Source organism: Thermobia domestica, chromosome 9, assembly GCF_964235325.1.
Source record: "Thermobia domestica chromosome 9, izTheDome1.hap1.1, whole genome shotgun sequence".
NCBI lineage: Eukaryota > Metazoa > Arthropoda > Insecta > Zygentoma > Lepismatidae > Thermobia > Thermobia domestica.
The window spans coordinates 102,684,982-102,706,218 of record NC_137462.1 but is presented as its reverse complement, the minus strand read 5'-3'; the positions used below and the strand labels follow the sequence as shown (position 1 = coordinate 102,706,218).

The following is a 21,237-nucleotide window of genomic DNA, read 5'->3' as shown; positions in this document are numbered from 1 at the left end:
TATGGACGACGAAATGCTATTTAGTTAGATGATTCGAGCTCAACACATCAACCCCCATAGCCGTTTTGGATTAACAAGGAATTTTCCGCACAACATCCGAGAATTGAACCCAGAAATACGCATGCTTTTCATTAATAATAGCAATATACATAACGAATTAAAGTAAATGATAATATGTAGGTATATAGTACTGTACTGCATTTTATATCATTTCTTATTGTTATCCATCAAGTATACTTAGTTTCTTTATTATTTATTCTTAATGTGTTTTTACTTACATCTTAAGCTCGGAAAAGCTGAAGCAAATAAACTCATAGACGAGAATGTTATACTTGATCAATGGAGGAGTGCATACCTACTTGTGGGCCACCCTGTATATATAGGGTGTCTCGAAAGTCCCCTGACAGTGTATCTCTGTTATTATCAGAGTAACAACAAAATGTAAGAGAGGAAAAACCCGTCTCCAAATATGATGTTTTCAATCTCAAGTGAAGGATTTTTTTTTTTTTTTTTTAAATCGGACAAGCCGTTTGGGCTGTACACTCTTTATGCGCCCAATGTTAAATGAAAATGCAACGTTGCCATTTGTCTGGACCCACAACATGAGTGAATGAAGTTACTGTCTTTTACGCTAACATGTCGATGGCTAGCCCCCATTTCAAACAATAACTTCATTCACTCATGTTGTGGGTCCAGGAAAATGGCAACGTTGCATTTTCATTTAACATTGGGCGCAAAAAGAGCGTACAGCCCAAACGGCTCGTCCGATTTAAAAAATTCCTTCACTTGAGATTGAAAACATCATATTTGGAGACCGTTTTCCCCTCTTACATTTTGTTGTAACACTGATAATAACAGAGTTACCCTATGTCAGGGGACTTGAGACATAACTGTATATGATAATACATGATGCCTACTTTACATAAGTGTTATCAACTGTCAATGTATTTATTTATTATACCCACTCCCAGGGAAGCTGTCACACTAGTGTGATATGAGCTCCCAGTCCAGAATAAAGCAAAGATAACAAAACTAAACCATGTTGGTCTCGAGTCGCTATAATACAGCTTCGTATCATTTCGCTATTCTTTAGAGTGATGGCCAATTTAATAACACACTGCAGGTCACGACAAAACGAAAAAATGAAAATGAAATTTTTGAGTTCTACGTCCCACGGTTATGCCGGTTAGGCTAAAGGAGACGGTGAAGATGAGAGATGAATGAAATGGTGGAATGAAGAAAGTGGGAGGAAACGGGAGAACCCCGAGAAAACCCACGCACACGGTGTTTGTCCACCACAAAGTTCACGTGGCGGGAGCAGGGTTTGAACCCGAGACCCCTAGCACCAGAGGTGAACGCTCTACCACTGAGCCACCGCGGCCCCTACGACAAAACGAGAATCCTACTTGGGAGACATTCATTTTCTATATCCCCCTGAGGCGACAGGTCGTTCAATTTGGATAAGTCATATTCTGTATTTTTTTCTGAGTATCCTGCTTCTTGCTTCATGTGCCTAGGCTAATTAGGGCCTGAGCTACGAACAGTTCTAACATTCGGCCCGGTACAATGGCCTTATCTTGCAGAATTGGCTTGGTAACCAAAAGATTGAAGAAACTATTTTTAATGATGAAAGTCTCGATTCAGGAATATCATGATGGCCAGTTAAGCTACACTCCTACGCATGAAGTTAAAAGAAAGAAAGAAAAAATACTTTTTTTTTTTTTTTTTTTTTTTAATTTATCAACGTACCTCAAATTCCTATATGGATATTTCCTAATCTGCATCATCCGATTACAATCTTCATCGGTTTTCCTAAAATAATAAAATAATACTTTTTATGCTTCTCCGCTGAACTTGCCGGCTTTTGTATCATCTTTAGTTACAATTTTAGCATACAGTTTTGACTACATTTAACTCGACCTCACAGTCAGTACAACTCAAGTTTGGACACTTCTGGCTCTTTTGTAGAGAGCTCAGAAAGCACTGTCACATCTAGAAACAAGGGTCATAGTTATCATGGCTTATATTTGCATATTATTACTATATGTGAAGTATATCTTAAGAACGAGTACTATATCATTAGAAATCCATCTAGATACCTTCCTTCTTGGTGGCAGTACGAACTTTATGACCTACCCTTCGTAATAAGGGGCTTCCACAATATTGGAATAGTATTGACACTAGAACCTTACCAGAACGAATCGAGCATATTTATTTTAATATAATGGCTAAGAAGATCTTGGAAAGAATAATAATGGAATTAGATTTACTTCGTAGTATATAATGCTTTAATACAAGCACGAATACTACCCTAATCCGCTTTCTCCCTGATATAACGACCGAAAGATCAAATAGGCCTCAGCTAATCAGCAGAAAACGAAACTCCCAACGTTTTGGAAATTATCAATTTTTAAACCAGTATAAATCGTCAGTTTTCACAGATAGTTTTATATCTCACCTGCTGTTACACGAGAAGATATATATATATATATATATATATATATATATATATATATATATATATATATATATATATATATACCTGGCTGTTACACGAGACGACTTTCTTTTATGTAAATACATGGTCACGGCAAAATTGCAACATTCCGTCAACATATGATGCGCATTACCGTGAGGCAGAAAAATGCCCTGACGAATAACAGTTACAAAAGCAAACCCATTTCGAATCGTTGTTTTCTCTTACTCGAATATAATCCTTCAATCCATCTCAATACCCAAATCTTCAATTTCACCCCTGCAAAAGCACAACCAACCAAATCCACACCTCTGCTTTTTACACATACACATAGTCAATCTCAATATTTAAGTACACACATTAGTTTGCAATATGTACAGTGTGCTCGAAAAGTCCCGCACGTAAGAAAAATTTAAAAAAAAGAAGAAAAAAGTTAAAGGACAAATGTATGGTAATAATACTGATGTTAGGCGTAAAGGTTACTCATACCGAGATGTTCCAATGAATTCAATCGACACTATCCCGAACGACAACCAGATTCGACACCACCGTGGGATGACTGCTGAATATATTCAAAAGAATCAAATACTATACGACACAATGCCGAGATTATGTCCCAGTATGCTCAACAATTTGCAAACAGTGAACTAACAGGCTTTGCATTAAAAAAAAAAAAAAAAATTGAAACCTTGAATGACTCTTGATTCACCACCTGACAGTCAAGATCAATATACGGCAAAATCAACCCGAAAAATAACACGAGCAGCTCGATCGGTGCTGAATTATCGTAGAATGCCGAGTTAAAGACTCCTGTTGTATCACGAAAATAATGCGGCCAGCGGTGTCTGTTGTGTTAATAGTTAACTAGAAAAAACCTGACGGATCCAGCAATGTAACCTAACGCATTGGAATCAAGTGTGTATTTTTAAGATTTTCTGAAAAGACAATATAAATACTATTCCTAATAATTTTTTGTTTAAAAAAATACTAGAGAGGTTGATTCATTTATATTGAGTCGAAGTCAATGTGCAACTGATCGCCGTGAAATTGCCACAAGGCAAACAACAGTATCTCGTTAGTCACGCAGCAGAGCAGTGGTTGGGCGTAATCTGGTGCCGCCGGAACTGAACAGATTCTTGCAGGGGTTCATTGTGGCTTTTCCAACACCAAGTTTACGGCGCTGTGCATCGTATTTTACGGAAATATGTACCACTGAATCCTGGGCCCGTCACACCGACGCGAACAGCCAGAAACCGGCCTCCCGTGAAAAGAACTTCGCCGCTACTGTGTGTGGTTTATGACCTCCGACTCCCCCCTTTCCCCCATACAGCGTGTGACGACCGGCAAATGCCGTACATCGCAGAGGACTATCAACCACTTCACGGTCGTTCGCAAGAGCAGTGTTCCACGCATTGACACTGTGTCATGTGGCTTAGGGAAAAGGAACTGTAGGAGGCGATATGATCGTCATTTCAAGGGTGATCGCTTAATTTTATTGTAACCCTTTATAAGGTGTAGATTTACCTCACAGACTGTGGTAAAGTTCGTGCTATTACATACAGACCTGTTTACGCCAAGGGCCGAAGCAAATTTTCCCAGAAGGGTTCATTATTGTGGATGGTTATTCGTACAGGAGCAAATTACATCTCCAAAAGGTAGAGCAAAACGTTAAAATCAATGCCGCGAACTACTAGACTCATGTCGAGACTGAAATGTACGACCTGAAATACCAGCATTGTACGCACAAGACGTGAACCAAGTTGAAATGTATCAAGACAAGGCATCTAGCCATACGGCGAAACCATTACTGGTATTCTATCGCCGTAAGGAACACGAAACTAGAATTACTTCTAGTCCCTTCTCTGATACCCTGTCAAGAGTTCAGATGCCAGTTCATTGGACCATTGTGCTTTCGGACTTCTCAAGCGGAGTCTGTCCCCTCGTCGAGTCCGCACAGTTTCCGGCCTGTGGAAAGCCTGTAAAGAGGAGTGGAATGCAATATCCATGGTCCAGCTGCAAGGCAGTCTCCTGAAATGGATACTTCGATGCCGAGCAACAGTCAGCAGAGACACGGTGGTTGAAACATAGCATTTCCTAGGTAAGTCGTGGCACATTCAAATTCGGCTGATACACCAGTTTGATATCCCAAAGTTAAAGCTTTCATAAAACGAGTATTTTGGTATGTTTGATTAGAAGTATATGAGCCACCAGCTACGATCCACCTCAGCGAACACGATTTATAAGAATTTTGGATGAAATTGGACATTACCAGATTTTCATGTCATTCTCAGAATGTAGACAGACCTGTAAAGCTGGTCACTGAAGCCTCATGATCGGTTTGTAGCCAGGAAGCAGAAGATGGATTCATCAGAATACGAATACACTCCCGAAGGGATTGCTAAACATGATTCCATACAAGATTTCTGTTCCTCCAGTGTGCCACCTGAAGATGAGCTCATATAGCTCTGCAATTTTTAACATACAGCTTTACACTTTAATTGGAACTACTTGATGGTCAGGAAAATAAATAAATGAAAAAAACTTAACAAAAAGTTCATTTTTTCTAGTATATTTCACTCTACCCTACTGCACAGTCTCCATGATTTTGATCAGCAATGCAAGAGCAATCTCTATGATTTTGATCAACAATGCAAGCATGTGGTGCACGTGTGCGAAACTCTGAACAATTACTTTATTTTTAATTAACTTTTTTTATCATAATATGCGTGGTATGAATAACTTATCACCGACCTCAAGAATGTGTGTGTGATTGGGTAGCGTAGGTAAACAAACAAGCACGGCAAACTGGAGACCTGGAATCATTCGCTTTTTCATTCTTTGAATTTTCACCGGATTCGTACCTTCCTTTTATTAAATTCTTTGCATTCATGAAATTATGCGAATATATAGTTCCATTGCATAGTGCGAACTAAGTATCAACTTTAAAAAAAAAAAAAAAAAAAAATTCAGAAAATGCATTTCAGGGATGTCTAACATTTGTCAAGAAATGTGAAACTAAAACTATAAAATTTCCTGTGTAAAATTCATTTAGTGATATCATGGGAGGGATTCTAGAACTCTAGAACGAAAACTAAAATCAATGAGTTTATAAGAACGAAGCCAGACGGTTGTATATGTATGACGATTGGTTAACTGATTCACTGACTAACTGCCATTAATTGACGATTCATCGACCATAATTACAGTATGGTGAGATGGAATGTATAGTAGTAGCCGTATATCACGCATATGCTCTTGTTCATGTTTAGTAGAAGTAATTATTGCACCTTTTTTATTGCTTCAGGAATAACAGTTGAAAGATGGTGTTCCACGTACCTAAATCGTCCAAACAAGATTAATGTGTTGTTCTACAGTTCCTCACTGCTGAAGAATGTCAATCAGCTAAAGTGTCTCGTGGGATGAAGGATGCGTATGAAGCGCATATAGTTCAAAAACAACGAAGCTATTCGTGCAACTGAACATTCTAGTTAAATAATAATAATAATAATAATAATAATAATAATAATAATAATAATAATAATAATAATAATAATAATAATAATAATAATAATAATAATAATAAGAAGAAGAAGAAGAAGAAGAAAAAGAAGAAATGTTTTACTTAGATAATGACGTGAAGGTTATAGTTCGTCAATGGTTCGAACGCCAATCTTTCACATTTTATTCATACATGGGCGGCATTCATATATTGGTCACACAATGGGACACATATTTGAACGCTTAGGTTGATTTCTTCTTTAGCTCAAATACTGTGATATTCATCATGGGTACCTTTATATTGTCTAAAAGAGTAGTCAAATACCATTAGTACTTTGCAGATAGGTGTATGGTAACGGATTACTCAATATAGCAAGGCTTTCCATTAATCTAATATCTAACCATACAAAGAACTATTACACTCGAAAGCTACTGTACAGATTTCAGTAGTTTTAACAGTACCACCACCAAGGTCTTGACTGAACTCTCAGGACTATATAGATTACACATTGGCACATCACACAAAATTCATGGAGCTAGCAATTTGCATAGAAATGGATCATGATAGTGATACTAATTTCTGTTTGTTTAATTATTTCGATTCCCAAACTATTTTTATGAATTCGAACTCGTAGAATTTCATGAGCGTAGTCCAATGACTGAATATACTTCAAATATTTTCTATGAACCTGATCTCTTAGTTAATAGTTACTTGCTGCTAGCTAAAACAAGGAATAACATAGACCGTAAATTTGCGTTTTGCGAATTAGTGAGTGAACCTATCAGTTCACGGGTACGAGATATCGTATCAAATTCGGGGGAAGGTGCAGGAATGTTACAAACCCTTAATTTAATCTCGCGTCAAGGAGTTTCATAACGCAGAAAACCGATGATTATGTATGTTTCAAATACTTTCGATTAATCTGATTTCTTAACAACATGAAGAAGGGCACTCTCTTAATTAATAATGGGAAATAAGTAGAGAAAAAACATGCATCTTCTGTAGATTAATCTTGCTTCCATTCTAAAGATACCACATTAAGCTGTAGCCTCATGTAGCCTAGGTGGTCAAAAGGGATTTAGATTTTCATTTATAAAAGGATGCAATACTAAACTGCTGCTAAAATTAGAACGGTAAATGACAGATGAATTATATTTTGTGTTTTAAATATGTATATGAGTATTATCTCCATCTTAAAATTTCAACTAGTATTCCACTTTTGTGGTAACATTATATTTCCTGTTTCTCTTTTTCTTCTACGTAGTTTTTACTTAAAAGGATTCTAATCGGAAAATGAGTTTTTTTTCCTTATACTATGAATTTTTTGTTGTTCTTGTTGTTGAATTGAAGCTTAGGGTTCCTTTCAACACCGAGGCTACATGAGACGTGGACCTACAATTTAAGCTGGAATCTGAACAACTGTAATGGGTTCACATTTTAAGGATCTACCATCAGGAATGGAACCCGAAACCCCGTGTACCAAAAGCGAGCACGTTGGACATTAGACCAACGGAGAGGGCTATGACTTTTTTTTTTCCAGTGCAATACACTGTACGTTTTCAATTTATAATATTAACTTGTGAGTCATTATTCTCACAAACCAAATAAATTGGTCTTGCAATATTAAACAGTTTGTCCTATAGAAGTCCAATTACTGTTGACCTATTTTTACAAACAAAAAGAAAGTTTAGCTACTTTAACACTGTAAAAAGCACGGAATAATACTCATACATTTGGTTGTTTTCCGTCCTTTAATCCTACTACTAAGCTTTTACTCCCGTGAAAAATAAAGTTTTTAAACTTCTGACAAAAGATTACTTTCCAACAATGAATTATATATGAGCAGTTTTAACGCTCTACTCCAACGTGTAACTTCGCTAACATCACTTCAGGCAGTAAAACAAACATTACAATATTCAGCGCTAAAACAGATACCTGATACACCAGTGATTTTAACCCACTTTACCGTTTCATTCTAAATGGATCCCTTATTAATTTTGAAATATAAATTTTATTTAAAACTATATTTCAATTGGAATACTTTAAATTTACTATTATTCTGGAATCTGGTTATGCACTCACAACTGTTAAAATGAACACAATTTAAAAAATGAAAGTAGGAATAATACAACTTTCATAAAGCAAATTAGGTTATGACTGTACTAACCGCATGAATGTCAGTAATACTGTCTATAATAATCCATAAGAACTTTAATTCTATACGTATTTCTGATTGGCCAGTCTTATCCCAGACTTGATTTACCCGTGGCATTACGGAAGAACAAACACATCCATTTCTTAAACAGTCAGAAATGAAATGAAATTTTTAGTTTGACGTACCACGATTATGCCGGTTAGGCTAAAGGAGACGGTGCTTAAGCGGTCAGAATCTTAGTTACTGAATTCCATACCCTTTTACTTCTATGCTTTCTAGACTCTACAAAATTTGCTAAACATACACCACTACATGTTTAAGGTACTTCTGACAAGTTTACACACCTGGCTTTTCCACTAACTGATTTCTTTACTTCATCCTCGGTTTCCTTCTACTCGCTCTCTCCTTCCCTTTCCCCATCCTCTTTATATTGATGATACCTGAGATCTATTTTAGATCAATTATAAAGTTAGAACCACAGTTGCGGATATACGACAAACTCCACAAACACTAACCTCAGATATTAGCATATACATTGAATACATTTTTATTTTTCTTTTATTTCTATATACATTTAGTATTTTCTTTTCCTTTACCACTTTGCCATAAACTAATCAGTATTACATAGTTTTAGTTTCCCAAGATGACATTTCATTTTATTTATTACGTATTGGTACTTTATTACAAGGGCGAAAATGTAAAACGTCCCAGAATCGAGCAAGGGCTTCAAGTTTAACGTGCCTACGTGTTAACTACTACAGTATCCTTTCCTTTCATGCAAATTTTGAATCTTGAGAGTAGTGCTCTACATCCCAGATCATGAGGGCTGTATCCCCACTGACTGTTACGCATGGACAAACCCGTTGAAGTATTCAGTCATTAGATTACTATTAAAAAGTTATCTGTATTCAAACCGAAGATTTAAGTCTATCATAAAAGTATGGATTTTATGTTTCTCGCTATTACAATTGGTAAATAAAAACAAACAAATAAGTGAATCATTTTGCATAACTTTTGATAAAAATTAATATTAGTTCTCCACCTCAAAGCGTCCCTGGACATATATATATATAACTACTGTAAATGTTGGGTAACGTTTGTTAAAAAAATTTGCTATTTTATGCTATAATGAAAAACTGATATGGCATAATATAATTAAACTTTCATCTTGTTTAACACCGTAACGAAATGTTTTAAATGGCTGAAGAACATATGCATTCGATTCAATAAGTCTGACAAGGTACATTCGCGAAGTGTCCCCTCGGGATTCATGTAAAACTGATTTAAATGCAAAGTTCTCCATGGCTCAATGTGTATTGTACTAATTTTAGCGGCCCATATGGGTAATTTGCATATTTATGAGCCTTCATATACCCGGAATTCAATCATACATTACTATAACGCTCGGTCACAAAATTGCTTTTAGTTTCTTTAGATGTAACTGAACATGAATGTGGGCATATGCAAAACAAATGGATCAAGTACTGCTTCTCTGACACGTGTTATAAACACCGGCCGCCATCTTGGATTTAACTTCCGGTTTTTCAAATGGGAATAAGTGCATGTGATACATCAAATTTATATAAAATTTTCTCGGAAATTCATTGGTGTAGTGAGTTTTACGGTAGCTTGTATCATTTGCGAGATATTATATGTTAAATCCCTCTAGGCACTTCGCGAATAGACATTGCAGAGTAATATCAGTTACGCTTACGTTTTTGATGTTGACAAATCAAAACAATTTCTAACTGGAAAAGTACTGTAGAAGAACTCTCTACAACATTGGTGTTATAATCTTAAAACGTTTCTGTGAGTGATTGTTATTACTTCCCTCTTATACTAACTACGTATAACAAGGAAGTATTGTATTACGAACAAAATGCCTAATTTAAATCTAGATACGACCAGATTTTGGTGAAGATATACCATATTCTATTCACATCTGTTTGTCCGTATGTTAAGAAAACATTTCGTCAACAATATATCAAGTAAAAAATCACATATACCTAGGATCCATGCACAACTTTTTAATGGTTGAATTTGTGAAGTGTCCCACATTCAACATGCAATATCTTGCAAATGGTACAAGCTACCGTAAAACTCACTACACCAATGAATTTCCGAGAAAATTTTGTATGAATTTGATGAATCACATGCACCTATTCCCATTTGAAAAACCGAAAGTTGAATCCAAGATGGCGGCTGGTGTGAATAACACGTGTCAAAGAAGCAGTACTTGATCCAATTTGTTTTGCATATGCCTACATTCATGTTCAGTTACATCTAAAGAAACTAAAAGCAATTTTGGGACCAGGCGTTATAGTAGTGTATGAATTCCATATATATGAAGGCCCATAATTATGCAAATTACCCGTATGGGCCGCGGAGAACTTTGCATTTAAATCAATTTTAGACGAATCCCGAAGGGACACTTTGCGAATGTACCTTGTGAGTGAAATCGCATAATAAACGTTACACTTCATGAAGTAATATTTATTATACTGAAAATAATCACAGGAGCTATCTGTATAAAGATCTACACCCTGATATCTCTTTCTTTTTCATAAGTAAACGATCGAGGCATGTAGGCATATAAATGTTTCCACCAATAATGCAAGTCTTAGCCGCTAAGAGCATCATGTATCAGTATTTGCCTTCAACTCTGTCTGACAAGACAATGTTTCATTACTTCCATAGCATGTGTTTCAATATAGGGTATCAACCAAAACTAGTTGCTCAGAGAATGCACGAGTGTAGACTGCGTATAAATCCTACGAAAATTCAAGTACCATGACATCATGAGGAGAATTTCAATCATCCGAAATCTGAACTGGTGATGCTAATCAACATTTCAAAAACTGATAGATATGTCACACCTATGTAACTCTCGAACATAACTGGATGTCGAATTACACGGAATCGCGAATATTACTATGGAAAAGGACCATATGATGTAATAGTTACTACTCTTAAACATAGTGTATGGAAGTGGGTTTTACAGGGTCATGCTAGCGTACAAAATGTGAAGCAATCTTCTGATACAGCAAACAGTGACACTCATAACGCTCTTTGTTTCTATGTTTCTCTTCAAGATGTTCAAGTGATTGCTATTAAGTACGAAGAGAATGGGAAATGGCATTGTCTCTCCCAGGAATCCAACAACATGATGTGTGAAAATAGGTCCATCATATTCAGTGCTACTATTTGCAAATATTGGTGATGTGGAACCACTAAAGCAATCCAGACTCCAATGTGACAAAGAAAATTGCTGCTGCGCCCTCACTTTCTGACAGACCCAATACAAGTAATTCTCAACAATTAGAAGTTAGTGACTATATTTTTGTTAGATATCCACAGATGTTTTGTTGGGTAAATTAACCGTATGAAAAGCTTGCATTGATGTGTGCAATTCATCCCAAAGCAAAGAAACCATGTACTCTTACTATGTACGTTTACTCATTGAACAATGAACAGACGACATAAGATCTATTCCAAAATATAGAAACAGCCAAAACAGAAAGGTATACTCATGTCCAAAATTATTGTCGCATGTTATAAATATGTTGTTTTAGGAATATAATTTGATAACGAATTCGCCAGGTATTTCTTATAATGTTTGTGTGTGTGTGTAATCGGCAAAGACATGTATGTGGTAAATTTCATGTCAAAAGAACAGTAAATAAGAACAATAAAACAAAAATATAAACTTTCTTGTCCATTTAGCAACATTTTGTTTTACTCATTCTAATGTTTGTATTTATAATTCTTTTCCTAAGAAAGTTACCACAAATATACATTTTCCGATTATACACATAGTATCAGTACTAAAAGTACCTTACAAAATAATTATCAAATTATATTTATATTTTAGTATCTTTTGTTGCCGTAACTCCATTCTATCACGGTGCTTACTTTGAAGAAGTGGTGCAAATATATTTGTTACCACAAAATTTTCCTATTCTAATACAAGAAATATAACTACTCACTGATCTTAACTGTTAACTAGTAAATATAAAATAGTTTTCATTTTAAAAGCATAACGTAGTAAAATATTCAAAAATTTAATTTTTCCCAATGGTTTTTTACCCAAAATTTCCGGTTTTTTCCAGGCCTTTACAACACAAAGTAGGATACATTTTTTAAAAAAGGGAATAAAATTTCTTTGGTGCAGAAAGTGTTGTATTTGCAGCCGCAGTATAATAGCATAGAATTCACTACATTTACAATATGTATGCCGTCAAATTTCCAATGGGAGACAATTAAGTGGGAGAAATGTATAGGTACCAGTAGAACATGAACTTTCACAGCACTAGCAGTCAAGTTTTGAAAATAAAGAAAAGCTATACTTGTAGTTACAATATGATAGCCTGGATTTTCTCAATCTGCGCATGACTTATTTTTAATTTGAATTAATGATGTAGTTAGACTCCTAAAATATCAGGTTTAATAGGATAATCTTGCTGATTTACATCTAAAATATTTGTAATAACATAACATTACAGATGATTTTTAGAGTACTTTAAACTAGGAAAATAGGTCTTAACACGTTATTTTAATCTAAGTACGTATTTTAAGTATTTTGTCACTTCCTTTTCACTGTGTTACTAAACTGATTTGTAGTTTAGAGTAAGAAACCCGAGAGGGTATCTGATATGTGACGTCAAACCAAACAGCTGATTTCTGTTGTGACGTAAGTAGCACATTTTTGCCTTGTATGGAGCCTCCGCAGTAAGAAATATTTTCCTGAGATCCATGGTATGTGTTATATTGAAGACTAGTTCTAGATGATAGAATCATTAAATTACAACTTTTGGTCAGAAAGGAAATATTCATTCTTGTTTGTACATCCAACGTCTATTACGTAAGTTCCTACTTCGATACATTAATAAAATGTGATGTCGGACAAGGAAATTTTTCAGATTTAAACTTTAAACTATCCTTTATTACCATAAACATCTCAAAAGTTCTCCTGTTTCAGATATGGACAGGTGTAACGTATGTTACAACAGAATAGTCAATGTCCTTCACTAAAAAGCACTGAAACTTACACGTTATGAAAATTTTGGAATTACTCTACTAAAGCCAAAAAGAAGCCTATACTTCCAAACCACAAATGCCGGAGATACAACTAGGCACCCCCTTGTGCAACAATCTATATTACTTTTGGAACCATACTGCATTCTCTTTTATCAATTCTAGGACAGTGGTAGATAATGGGTGTGGAAGTCATCGACAGATCACGATTCAACTCAATTCAAAAACAATACGGCGAGGTTAAATGTTATGGTGTGAGGTGCAATCCGGATACGTGAGTAGCAGTAATCTACTTTTTGCAATGAATGACGGGACACCATGTTATAAGCCAATCCTGGCTATTCACTAGAAGAGGTAAAATGAGATTCAAATTATACCGTAGCTAGGATAATCCCTGGACATGAATTTTATAGAAAATATTCGGCATTTAAAATTAAAATTGCGCAAACTGCAGCAACATAAAGGACTCTGTGACGAATGGTACCATCTGTTACAGGATGACAAATCACCTACTGAATACCATGCATACCATGTAGCGTTGAAGCTATACATCCTGCGAATGCGGTTTCACCAAGTGTTAACTCTTAGTATCAAGACTGCACTAGTATGTAGCAATGGCTAAAGGCTTATGTTTCTGGTCTTTTTTCTTACGCCAGTATAATGTATTATACAAGGTAACACACACCACAAACAAACTGTTCTTTAAAGTAGGATTTAAAAATAAATCAATAATACAATTTCCAAGTAAAGGACGACTAATATAATATCACCATGCTAATGAATATGCCAGATGAATACCACAAAAAAAGACAGAATTTATTTTACTCTTCAGCAACTGCCCTTAAAAGTGAAAAAATTCTCCCGTGCTAAGTAAACATACAAACACTCTATAAAATAATACGAGTACTGGCAGAAAACCACAAACGTTTTCAGTAAAGCTGAACTCAGTAGTATTCAAAACTTACATACTTTTACGGAAAAGTATGATCAATATATCAGATAACATCAGCGCTAAGAAATACATAAAGTTGGCAACTACAATGTTAAAGAATAAATTAGCACATTTCTCTGACAGAAAAGATATTCCAAACCATTTTTATGTTGGTTTACATTATCGTTTTTTAGTTTAATATTCACTATAAGTATCAAAAGAGAACAAAAGAACGAACTACTCGTATTCCCAAATATCATAACAGAATAAATACTTAGTTTTGAAGGTGTCATTCATTGCTGTCTACCTAGGTACCAGTGAATGTTTAATGACATCAAAGACTCAACTGAAGGGAATATTCAAATCAATTCCTATGTTAACTTATAGTAATGTACACGCAAAAAAGACTGGGATGTGAGAAGGACACTTCAGGAGAAAACATTACTTTCCTTTCCGGTAGTTAGAAAAAGCAGTAAGAAATGTTTTCTGAATCTGTAACACTATGTTAAAAATTACGGTGCTTGAAATAAATCTAGAATTATCTTTTCTTTTTTAAAAATATTTTTGTCAAAAAATTATTTCACTATTGAAAAAAAAAAAAAGTTTACGATTACACTTTGAAGATGATATGAAAATACTTGTATGTGTTGAATGATTCCATCCATCATCTTGGGAAACAATTTCACAAAGGAGAATGAAAATGAAATATTAATGGGGCACGTACCATAAATTAAGTGCATTATTTGCACTGTGCAAATATTAATGTATTACTAGAGTTACACATTTCCTGTTTGCATCGGAAGTATCAATAAAATAAATATAAATTTAGAACTTGCAAATTCTGTCAACATAACGATTATATATTCAACGTAACGAATACAAACCAGAAATTCAAACTGATTGTGACTACATAAGGAAGTCATTTGTAGCCCATGCCACGATGAGCCAAGATTTATATATATTGCGAAATAATAGTCTTGCTGTCATTAAAAAACTTCATACTACAGACAGTATGCTAACACGTTCAAAACTTTTAACGATCATCTCACTTACTTTTAGATTCTGGTTCCTGAAAAATTCTTGCAATTCAAAGCTTTTGAATTTTCCATGTAGCTTGGAAATGCAAGTTTTGAGAAATCTGAATTTAAAGGAAGTAAGATGATCGTCATATTATTTGACACTTCAAACTCTATCTAGATACTAACTGCACTGAAATTTTTATATAAGTTTATAATTAGAACTTGGTCAGTTTACTTATTTATGTATTTAATTGAAAAGAAAAACACTGAAGATTAGCTTTTTTTTGTTGTTGTTGTTGTTGTTAAAATGTTCTATTTAATGATTAAATTTATAACAAAAGTTGGTTTTACCTTCGAAAATTTATCTTATATTAATTACATTATACTAATATATTAACGTAATCAACAGTATTGGTTACTTTTGTAATCTATGTCTTAAAATATTATAGCATGTATGGTAAATGAGATAATGATAATACCTCATCACAATTCTCGTATATATAAGCATGTTATTCTTTCCTGTCTTTTGTTATTAAATTACATCGTCGCCTTTCTCTTCATTTATTTATTAATCATCTACTTCCTTAAATTTCCTCCGAGTTCTCTTCTCCTACTTCTACCCCTAATCATTTTCAACTCTCATCTTTCCCAGCTCTCTCCACTACTTTTTTGCTTTCAAAGTACCCTGTAAAATCACACACACATATGTATTATTTATGAAAACAATTATATAAATAAATAATAAAGTAGCATCTACAGAAAGCTGTAGAAATGTATATATGGCACCTTATAACAACATACGAATTTCTTCTTTACGTAGCTATTATACTATAAAAGGATAATTTAAATCAAAATACCTTGGGGTAACACAAAGATACGTTGTCTTCATTACCTCAAAAAACTTTACGCCATGAGTACTGGTAGCCAGAGAATTTTAATCTGAATTTCTTTTAAAAACCAAATGCAATGAAATTTATTGTTTTAACGTTCCATATTTATATATTATACCCTAAAGAACAATAACAAATGCCAAGCGAATGATTATGTTATATACGTTTGTTTCAATAACATGCATTACAAGATTTACAAGACATGTTTTTTGCAGCTTTACATCGCACGGTTATGTCCTTTAGATTAGAGTAGACGGTAAGTAATAAAAATAAAGGTTTATGAAATAGCTGGTAGAATGAGAATGTAGGTGAAAACGGGAGAACCCCGAGGAAACAAACTGACACAATGTTGGCAAGTATGGCACGCTTTTCATCAAGTACTATCATGATAAATATGTGACTCAAAAGTACGCGACGGGGTTATTTACTATCAGCATGTCCTCAGTCGAGACATTTGTGAAAAACAGTTAGCCAGCTTGTGTACTAAAGCAGTATATTTTTCGCGAACCGGCCAAACTCAGACATACTGGGAATCTGGGAAAATAGAAAGTACCACACTCCTACGGACTGATTAAATTAAATATCGTGTCTTCGCAACTTGCGATCGCAGCGCAACGCAAAATTTTTCCTCTTGTTTTGCAATTTACCTCCTGTGGAATTAAATACAGCGATGTTAGTCGCATCGCAAATGATATTTAGTGACATTTACACGCAAGCCAATATTTAATCGAGCTCATAGTAACATTAACGAAAAAAATTGGTGGACTGACACTTGAAAACCACTGTAGTAGACGAAGGTTTTATATGCAATTGCACAAGTAAAGCTGCAATTTGTGAAATTATTGGGGGTATGTAATTTTTGTCCCTGTTACAATGCTTCTAATGATATTCCAGAAACTATTTTGTAATATTCGCCATATAGTTAGCATTTTGGTTTTATATATCAAGAAAGTGTCTGTGGACACATAGAAGAGACACTTTTATGTAAAATTTCTCTGTCTATTTGGACAGGAAAATTTATCTCATTTTATAGCAAGTCTAATAGTCGCTTTGGCAAATTCTTTCCTTGGTGGAAGCACACGTGGTATGAATCTCACTAATCGTGATTCCTGTCTTTTTTAAAATAACAGAACTGCTGTTTAGTCATTATGAAATGAATGAATGAATGAAAGAGCAAATGCTGTTACCTGTGTGTACGTTGTGGAGATTTGTTTCGCGACAATATTTCATAAACCCTAATAGTTGTTTTTGTTAGCACGCTTTTCAACTATTTACTTCTTGAATCGCTAGTTATTGATGTTTGACCTCTTGTATACAGAAATAAGAGTAACTTTTGCACTTAAAGGCAGAATTAAATAAATCAGTTATATCTATTTCTCTTCTGAGAATTGATGAACGTATGAATAAACGTATGAAGGTGAAAATAACCAGTCTATTTTCTTGTGTCGTAAACTGTACATTAACCATCACAATGCATATATATGATAGGTGTCTCTCCGCTTCACTGAAAATTAACTTTGCAGTGCTCGCGTATAAAATATCTTCATGTGGATGAATGTTCCTTTAGTTATTACTATAATATTATTACCGTCAGTTTAATACAATATTTTATGTGACGAAATGTACCCAGTATTATTCATAAGAACATGATGAAACTACAAACACTTTGATCAGCAAATTAGTCACGTATTTTGGAGTTTAAAAAAAAAAAATCTTTGTTTAAAATTATTCTTAAACATACGCTGTCATTTTTTTTAGTAATCTTTGTTCTAACTTTTCGAACTGAGAGACTTTCTATTTTGGTTTTTCGAATGAAAACACTAAATCTGCAACCGTGCTTCCGATATCTTTTATCATAGTTCATAATATTGATCTAACAAATTTATTTCTATATATCAGTCCTGTACACACTTCCGGAACATGTACTATTTTTGTCTGTCACACAAATATCTTTTTATTCCCTGCGGGAGCTCATTTGGTTCGGATTCCACCTTTACCAGTAGGTCCCGTCTCATATAGACTCGCTGATGAAAAGGACGTTACAATTAACTCAACTCAACAAATACTTTTCTTGCCCTAGAGGCGTGACTACCAACAGGAGGCAAAATAGTCCACTAACAACGTAAATGTTAAATGGTGTCCTCAATTCGGAACAGGCCGAGGTGGCCCACAGATGATGTAGTCAGATCATGCTACGGCTGACCTTACCTTCAGGCTTCTCTAGATACCCGTTTTACAGAGGCTGGATCTCTGAACCGCTCTGGAACGAAAGCATAACTGAAAATAAACCCTGCCCCAGTAGCTCCCTTTCAGCAGCGAGGCTATATGATACAGGACCTATTGATTAACGTGGGATCCCGCTGGGAATCGAACCTGGGTTTCCCAGTTAAGATGCACACTGAAAAAAAATACACGAACACAGAAAATGCTGATATGCGTTCAGATATTTTCCGATCTATTCTCTTTATAATACAAAAACACTTAAGTCTGCGAGTAACTCTAATTCCTAATAATACACATTCCCACTAATAGGTGTCACTCACTGCTTGCCTGATGCTAATAGATGACGCTAGCGTGCAGGCAATTTGCAGTTCCGGAACCATTGTGGCAATTTAGTTGCAACTTAAACTGTATTGTTTTAATATTATTATTTGAAAATGAATAACGATTATGCTAAATATGAATGAATCTACCTAGCATATTGCGTCTTTTAAGAGTATATTTGAACTGTTTCAGTGGGGTTTCTCAAAAAGAAGTCAGAACTGTCTTCAGTATTCAGTTTGATCTCGCAATAAATACTAGAATAAGAATTACAACATCAGAAGTTCAAAATACCGCACTTACAGTTGTTAAGGAAAGCATGATCTTCTCCCAAGGTCAATTGTTTAATTTCCAATTTTACTTAAGGGACAAGATGTTTTCATAGAGAGATTCCATCTTTATGTAAGTATTGAGTACATAAAAGCCTCTAGTCATGTTTTACAGTTTTTGGAGTACTCACATTGAAACTACAGATTACATATTTCTACCAAGGCTAAGAGCTGAGTGTTTCAAGATTGAAGAACTGTGAAGATTGACAGGTGTCCAATTTACAGAGTAATATGAGAAAGTGCACGCCAAGTTAACAGGTTTTACTGTATTAATAAGAAAAGCGGTAGCTGAGGAAAGTCGGATACGGCAGCGTATTATTTTCCTCAGTCATTTATTCAGAATTACCTACCTCTTCTAGTCACAATATGTTCTTACGCCACTGTCTCAACATTATTTACCGCATCCTAAAAAATCTGACACAGAGAAATTAAAACCCCATTGATTTTGTTGTTAATGAACGAAAAAACCGACTTTATTTTACACTAATTTTTGTTTCGATGTGAATTTAATCATCACAGATTAAAAAATGCAGTACTGCATCGAGTCTCGAATCCGGGTTGATATCTTAACTACTATACTACCCAATTCGCTCCCTGAAAAGCCATACATTCTAACAAGCTTGAAGTCGATGCAGTTGTTCAGATCATATGGACTGTACCACTAAAATGTATGGTTTCACAGAGAATGGATTGGGTAGAGTAGTGGTTAACGTGTCGAATTGGTAGTCATAGATCCGAATTCGAACCTAAAGAGGAACTGGCGTGATATAAAATTGCATACTTCCTACATTTTTCAGTATACTCGTAATACATAATTCAACTGTCAGAGGTGTTTTGTACTGTAGACACTGGATTGTCGTAACATAACATGAGTTGATTTAAGTGGATGAGCACAAATTTCAGGAGTGACAGCTGGGTAGCATAGTAGCATAGTGAACACATCAACAGGGCAAGCTGGAATATCCGGATTCAAACTCCGGTCCAATCATGCATTTTTCACTCTTTGTGTGAGTACTGGTTTTAATTTTCTACCATGTATTCATTAATGATTAATTTACTATGAACGCAACAAAGTTAATTTCACATAAAACTATTACAAATATCAACAACATGATCACTTTTGGACACAAATCATAAATATCTACAATTTTCTGTTCTGAATGTTCTCACGCTCTACTTCATTTCTGGCATAGATATCCTATAATTTTTCCATACTCCAACATTTTTCGGAATGATATAACAAATAAAAAACGATTCACAGTGTAGAATATGGATTCTGGTATATTACGTCAAGATTCAAATAATGCTCTTCGTATTTTTAAACTTTCGAATTTTCTTTTCAGGCAGTTGAAATTTAAGTTCTGTCTGAAGATAAAGACTGCTGTCATCAGAATACTCGGCAATAGTAACCATAAGCAGTGCTTAAAGTGAGTCGGTATGAGCCGGTTATGCATCCGAAAGTTCGAAAATCGACCGGTATGGCATACCGGTAAAAATCACTGATTTAAATTGTAATTTACGTGCAGAAAAGAAAAGATTTTACACATAGAAATGAGTACGACGTTAGCATCGAGTCAACAAATATGTTTGTACTATCAAATACTTTGTTCTGCTGCTTCGAAAGAAGTAACAGTTCCCTATCAACCTTTTAAATGCCAGAATTTGTGCTCTTGATTTTTTCAATATTTGGGCGAGCAATCCACTCCCCTCAAAAAATTTTAACTACCGTGCCACCCGCCTAAAATGTTTAACCTGGATCCTCCTCTGTCATTGACAGGACTCTTCTTTAAATTCAAAAGGATTATTTTAACATTGTCTGGACTTCTGTGTTAACAATTACCAGGTTTTCCCAAAAGCTCTGCACCATACATGAAGGAAAAAGAAACACGAATATCAGAAACAAAGACAAACTTTTACTTGGAAAAATACAGGCCATCATGTTCGATGACCTTCGCCCGAAATGAATATCCGACCTCACAAAAAATGTGTGTGTGTGTGTGTGTGTGTGAGTGAGAGAGAGAGAGAGAGAGAGAGAGAGAGAGAGAGACAGAGACAGAAAGAGAGAAAAGCGAAACAAATAATAATCTAAGGGTGCAACATCTGGACTATAGACAGGATGAGGTAACAACTCAAACTCCTGAAGTTCAGCCAGGTTGTTGGTCACATTTAGAGACCGATGACTCAGAGCATTGTCACTTTGCAGCAATAAGCTCTTCCTCTTGTTAATGCCGGATATTTCTCGTTCAGAATGGCATACACTCGGCGTGATTGTTCAGAATACAGTTCACCTGTTACAGCACGATCCTCTGGAACAAACTCAAAATGAATTATCCCGTCAATGCACCACCAAACACACAGCATGA

General features: G+C 35.0%; 1 protein-coding gene across 8 annotated transcripts in view; it reads right to left on the bottom strand.

Annotated features, from left to right (window-relative positions):
* Positions 1-21,237, bottom strand: part of LOC145694896 (uncharacterized) — a 136,975-nt gene that overhangs the window by 105,613 nt on the left and 10,125 nt on the right. For 3 of the 8 annotated variants that reach the window (XM_081771625.1, XM_081771627.1, XM_081771629.1), the window contains exon 3: positions 15,594-15,799. The exons of 4 other annotated variants lie outside the window; for them this stretch is intronic. The gene's annotated coding sequence lies outside the window, so the exon portion shown is untranslated. Of the gene's footprint in view, positions 1-1,749; positions 1,771-15,593; positions 15,800-21,237 lie in introns of those variants that run through there. One more of the 8 variants, XM_081771626.1, reaches the window with a different exon arrangement.